Below are 6,871 nucleotides of genomic sequence, written 5' to 3'. Positions count from 1 at the left end.
TTTCAACTATCTGAATCCACCAATCATTGCTAGTGATTCAAGAGCACAGAAACTCCACAATTATTTTTTTGTGAACTCCTACTGTTCCAACTGCCATTTCATTCCCACACTTCATCTGACTGGACCAGAACCTTCTCACATCATGTACTCTGTTTGGGTTATTGGACATAGCTACATCCACTGGGCTCAAAGGTATGCAGCTAGCAGAAATTTTCATAACCTTGATTTATCAAATGTGGAAATCAAGTGGATTGGCCACAGAGGATTAAAATGTCACCAATTGATACCATTGGTGAAAACCTTTTTGCATCTGCCAGAACCTGACCTTATAATTGTGCACTGTGGTGGAAACGATCTAGGCACATTAACTGGGGTAGGTCTGGAAATGCTATTAAAGGACACCTTTCATCAATTGATGATACTTTTTCCCCACACTGCCTTGGTATATTCCAATATATGCCAAAGACAGAAATGGAACTGGTCCAACCAATTTGGTCCACAATTTGAGAAAGCACGGAAACATGTAAATGAATCTGTTTCTGCTTACATGAGAGACTGTGGAATGGGTTCATTATACAATAATAACTTGCGTTACAACATGCAAGACATCTACAGAGGAGATGGAGTGCACTTCTCAGATGAGGGGAATAGAATATTCCTCCTGAATTTAAGAATGTGTATTGGAACCTACTTGTAGGTACCTAAATCAACCACAGAACCCAAAAGCTCTTTTCAGAGCTACCCTAACTCTGATCATTCAAAGCGTTTACTTTTTTCTAACTTTTTTCACTATTTTTCACCAAAGTACGCGTACGAGTACGCTTAAAGGTGCGCGCACCAGGCGCTCCCCCCGTGGAAAATTAAAGAATTTTTTTTTTTTTTTTTACGTTTATGAGCCTCCTAAGCCCCCCTCAGAAAACCTAGAGGGTCAAGAAGTCTCTACAGTTCCCCCTTCTATCCATTCCGAACATTGTTTACCCTCCATCTTGTGTCTCGATTGTTCCGAAACACAAAGTGGATGACTCCCGTTACGCTGCCCGTGCGCGTACTGGAGCGCGCACTAGTAAGCGCAAAATAAAAAAAGGTGGGAAAGTAATTTACGGAAAACCCAATGGAGACACTTTCATCAAATATAGAATACGCCCTACTACATAGCAGTCCCTACCATTTGCCCAAATTTGGTGAAATTCCATTGAGACATTTAGGCTACAGGCCTGTCTAAATATCCTGAGGTAAATTACATGACAAAAACACACTTGTAATGTTAGAATTTACAACCAATTAAAAAGTATCTCTCATTTTCTACGATTTTTTCCTGTCGTTTGATTGGTTAAGTACAACAATATATATAAAAGAAGAGAGGGAAACACAGCCATTTTGACTACTGCTTCCTGAAGTACACTTGAAAACAAATTTCACTGTCAACTTCAACTAATTTCTCTAAGGTAACTTCTAATTATGGAAGTATATTGTACACGTTAAGTTTATTTCTTAAAAAATATTCTGTTAGTGATATGCTATCCCTCTTTAATAGTTAGAGATAGACATAGACTTCTCTGTAATAGTTATGGATTGAGTTAGGCTTCTCTGGTATACTAGCTCTACTAATATAGTTAATTTATATGCAATTTTCAGAAAGAAAATGGAAGGAGAAAATAAGGCAAATGATACTTCTATCAAAGTAAAGGTGGAAAAACCAGAAGATGAAAAAAAAGAAGTTGATTTCATGGATGACTCTTTGGATGAACAGTTTATAGAATGTTTGGAAGAAATTGAATCATGTACATATAATTATGAGGAAATTCCGGACAATATTATGTTAGAAATTTTATTAAATTATGAAAAAGAATCAGAGGAATAAATTTATCTTTAATAATTTCAATTGTTTCAGACAATATTCTTTTTTATATGTAATTCATGAAGTATTACCAAAAATGTTTAAAATATAAAGTGAGACTTATAGTATACTGTTCAACTATTTTTCTGTTACATAGTAAGTTTACTCATAGTTACTACCTTTCTCCCACTATATTATCTCATATGAATATTTTACACCTCATTTTCATAAGTGAACAGGACAGACTACTCATGATCCCCTAGAAATTCTCAGGGAGTGCTTAAAAGATCTGTTTCTCCTTTCCAGACAGACTATATTATGAATTCCTTATACCACAAAAAATACAATAACAACATGCAAGATGTCTACAAAGAAGATGGTGAACATTAAATTTAAGTCTCTTCATTAGTACCTACATGTAGGTACTTACATAAAATAAACAAATAAAAAAAAAAAACAATTCATAAACATACAATTTTTGAAGTGATTATTTTTCCATAGTACCCTCCCCGATACGCTCCCCCGTGCGCGCACCAGGCGCTTCCCCCGCGAAAATCGAAAAAAAAAAAAAAAATTTTTGAGGCCCCGCGGGGCCCTTTAATGGCCCCCATATCAAACCTAGGGGGTCAGGGGGGGTCTACCCTGCCCCCTTATGGTCAATTCCACCCTTTGTTTTTGCCACCTCTTATGACTAGATTTTACCGATAGACAAGATGGCGGCCGCTCCGGACTGTTTAGAATGTTTACAGACAACTGAGAGCCAACCAGCTTTCTGCGCGCAAGTCGCGTGTCGCGCCGGGAGCGCTCACGGGTGCGCGCACCCGAGAGCGCCTATAGATATATATATTTTTTTGAACGTTAATTTCTCAAAATCCACTGAAGCACATATCTTGAGACATAGCAAAGGCACATCGGGCTACCAGTCCCTACAATTTTGCCAAGTTTGGTGGAAATCCATTCAGCCGTTCGGGCTAAAAGTGAAATCGACCGCCCTATGGAAATTAACATGGGGAAAACGCGTTTTGGGACCCCCCTTTTATCTCGGCCCCCGCTTCACGAATCCCCCCCAAACTTTCAGGGAAGGACCGGACCGCCATGAGACCATTTTCCTGAAAATTTCAGGCAGATTCGACAACCGGCGCCAAAGTTATTCAAAATAGAATGTTGAGATTTAACATTGAAAATTATCCTAACTATAACTACCTACTGGCGACCGCCAGTAGGTAATATATATATATATATATATGTGTGTATATGTGTGTATATATGTATATATATATACATATATGTTATGTATATATGTATGTATATATATGTATATATGTATATATATATATATTCACTGAAAAAACCATAGGTTATAGACCATATATAGTTAGGAATTTTCATTTACAAAACCTTGAAAATTCACTGAAAAAACCATAGGTTAGAGACCATATATAGTTAGCTGGACATTTTATTGACATAAAACCAATGAAATTCCATATATAGTTAGTTGCACTAACTATATATCGCGCACCCGCAATCCACTGCTGATGATGTCACATATTACATCATTCATGACATGGTCAGTGACATCACTGATGACATCACTGATGACATCTCAAATGACATCACTGATGACATCACTGATGACATCACTGATGACATCTCAAATGACATCATCTAGTGTCTGTGTGTTTTTGTAAAGTTTAAATATGTTTTACATATTGAAGAATGAGGGGATGTATGGAAGACTGAGTGTGTGTGTGGCTGGCTGGGAGGTGTGTGACTCTGTGCATATCAATGTGTACTTGTATCAGTGATTGTATAAGAGAGTAAGTATGTGTTAGTATATGTGTGAAAAGTATGGTGTTCTGTGTTTAACTGTATAGATGAGGAAATCGAAGTGTGATTGATTCTTCACAGGACTGACTAGGTGTATGAGTGCATATGATAGTGTTGTAATAATGAGTGACTGTATGTATGAGTGATTGTATGGGTGAATGAGTGAATGTGTGTGTAGACGTAGGAATCAGTGAGTGCGTATGTAGTAACTGGTATTGGTGTGTCATGATGTCATCAGTGATGTCATTTGAGATGTCATCAGTGATGTCATTTGAGATGTCATCAGTGATGTCATCAGTGATGTCATCAGTGATGTCACTGAAGTATGGTGTTCTGTGTTTAACTGTATAGATGAGGAAATGGAAGTGTGATTGATTCTTTACAGGACTGACTAGGTGTGTGAGTAACTCCATGGATGAGTGGCAGTGTGTGAGTGTCTGCATAGGTGTATGAGTGCATATGATAGTGTTGTAATAATGAGTGACTGTATGTATGAGTGATTGTATGGGTGAATGAGTGAATGTGTGTGTAGACGTAGGAATCAGTGAGTGCGTATGTAGTAACTGGTATTGGTGTGTCATGATGTCATCAGTGATGTCATTTGAGATGTCATCAGTGATGTCATCAGTGATGTCACTGACCATGTCATGAATGATGTAATATGTGACATCATCAGCAGTGGATTGCGGGTGCGCGATATATAGTTAGTGCAACTAACTATATATGGAATTTCATTGGTTTTATGTCAATAAAATGTCCAGCTAACTATATATGGTCTCTAACCTATGGTTTTTTCAGTGAATTTTCAAGGTTTTGTAAATGAAAATTCCTAACTATATATGGTCTATAACCTATGGTTTTTTCAGTGAATTTCATTGGTTTTTTAAAAGCTAATATCTATAGCTGTAAAATATATTCTTTATTACGTGACGTATCACGTAGCCACGTGAGACGCCTCATGGCGCGTCGCATAACCGTGACGTATCGGCTCTGCAGCGCAAACAAAACCCGTAACGTAAGCGTGCCGGAGCACGCTTACAGATATATATATATTTTTTAACCTAATTAGACAAAATCCCCACGTGCACATATCTTGAGGCCTTGCAAAGGCACATCAAACAAACAGTCCCTACAATTTTGCCAAGTTTGCTGGAAATCTATTCCCTTAATTTTTTTTTTACTGTTTCTCTTGGTTTTCCCCTTGTTACGCTTACCGGGACGCTACCCGGTACGCGAACCGGACGCTCCAAAAACACAAGATGGCGGACTCCCGTTACGCTGCCGGTTAGCTGCCCGGTTCGCGTACCGGGAAGCGCCTCTACCGCGAAAAATCGCGGGGGACTTTAATATCCCCCTCATCAATCCTAGGGGGTCAGAAGGGGTTTACCTTGCCCCCTTTCCTTCATCTCCCCCTTCTTTTTTCACCACATCTTGTCTCTCGAACCTACCGAGAGACAAGATGGCGGCCGCTCCGGACTGTTTACAATGTTGACAGCTACGCTGCCGGTTAGCTGCCCGGTTAGCTGCCCGGTGAGCTGCCCGGTGAGCTGCCCGGTGAGCTGCCCGGTTCACGTACCGGGACGCGCCTCTACGGCGTAAAATCGCCAAAAAAAAAATAATTTTCTTTTTTGCCCCGCGGGGCACTTTAATATCCCCCTCATCAATCCTAGGGGGTCAGGAGTGGTCTACCTTGCCCCCTTTCCTTCATTTCCCCCTTCGTTTTTCACCACATCTTGTCTCTCGATCGTACCGAGAGACAAGATGGCGGCCGCTCCGGACTGTTTAGAATGTTGACAGACACCAGAGAGCCAATCAGCTTCGCTTCGCGAAGTTCCGTTACGCGTCAGGTACGCGAACCGGGGCGCTAACCGGACCGCTGTCACAGATATATATATTTTTTTAAACGTTCATTTTTCAAAATCCACTGGAGCACATATATTGAGACATAGCAAAGGCACGTCGGGCAAACCATATCTACAATTTTGCCAAGTTTCATGTAAATCTATTCAGCCATTCGAGCTAAAAGTGAGTCCAACCGCCCTATGGAAAAATGAATGGGAAAAACGCGTTTTGGGACCCCCCTTTTTTCTCGGCCCCCCTTGACGAACCCCCCCCAAAATTTTCAGGGGCTGCTCAGAAACAAAATGTGCCATTTTCCTGAAAATTTCAGCCAATTCCGTTGACAAACGCCAAAGTTATTAGACATGGAATTTTCAGAAATCCCATAGAGAAAAAATCCTAACTATATATACCCACTGGCTATCGCCAGTAGGTAATATACATATATAAACATATATAATCTGCATATCTATATAAATATAAATGCATGCATACATATACATATATGCATACATATGCATGTTATTTACATGAAAGTTTTAAAAACACTAATAAAAGCAAAGCTAAAAAGCCACCTCATTACAAACAGAATGGCTTTAACTTAAACGAGGGCGAGATCTATTGCATTTTCAATGCTTGTTTACTTTGGTTCTACCAAGAAGGCATTCAGATGTGTCACACATTTGCCATAAATTCTGAATGTTAGCACTCTAGTTGCTCATTAGATCACTGTAGTAAAGCTAGTGCTCACCAGGGAAGTCTGCTGCTAATCATGGTTTGCAGCCATTTTCCCGCATTTTTTATCACGCAGACTTTCAGTCCGCATACCATTATCCCGCAAGGTCATTGACCTCGCATACCATTATCCCGCATTGTTTCAAAACGCATGTGCATTTATCGCGCATGCCTTTACAAAGAATTACGTTTTAAAGGCATGTATGGTAAATGCATTTGCGTTGTGAAAACCACGATGACGAGAGAGGTAAGTGGGTTTGTGTTAATTTTTTCGTGGGTTAGTGATTGTGTAGTGTAGTGTAGTGTTGTGTAGTGTAGTGTTGTGTTAGTGTAGTGTAGAGTTGTGGTGGTTGTTTAGTGTAGGGTCATGCTGGGGGTAGTGTTTTAGGATTTAGGGTTGTGTTGTAGTGTTTGCGTAGTGTAGGGTCATGCTGGGGGTAGTGTTTTAGGGTTTAGGGTAGTGTTGTAGTGTTTGCGTAGTGTAGGGTCATGCTGGGGGTAGTGTTTTAGGGTTTAGGGTTGTGTTGTAGTGTTTGCGTAGTGTAGGGTCATGCTGGGGCTAGTGTTTTAGGGTTTAGGGTGGTGTTGTAGTGTTTGCGTAGTGTAGGGTCATGCTGGGCGTAGTGTTTTAGG

General features: G+C 40.0%; 1 protein-coding gene across 1 annotated transcript in view; it reads left to right on the top strand.

Moving 5' to 3' along the window:
• The window catches only part of GIGYF2 (GRB10 interacting GYF protein 2), a 1,722,773-nt gene that overhangs the window by 1,109,371 nt on the left and 606,531 nt on the right, over nt 1-6,871 (top strand). The window lies entirely within an intron of this gene.

The sequence above is a fragment of the Lissotriton vulgaris genome, chromosome 11 (genome assembly GCF_964263255.1).
Source record: "Lissotriton vulgaris chromosome 11, aLisVul1.2, whole genome shotgun sequence".
Classification (NCBI taxonomy): Eukaryota; Metazoa; Chordata; class Amphibia; order Caudata; family Salamandridae; genus Lissotriton; species Lissotriton vulgaris.
This window is presented reverse-complemented; position numbering and strand designations above follow the sequence as displayed.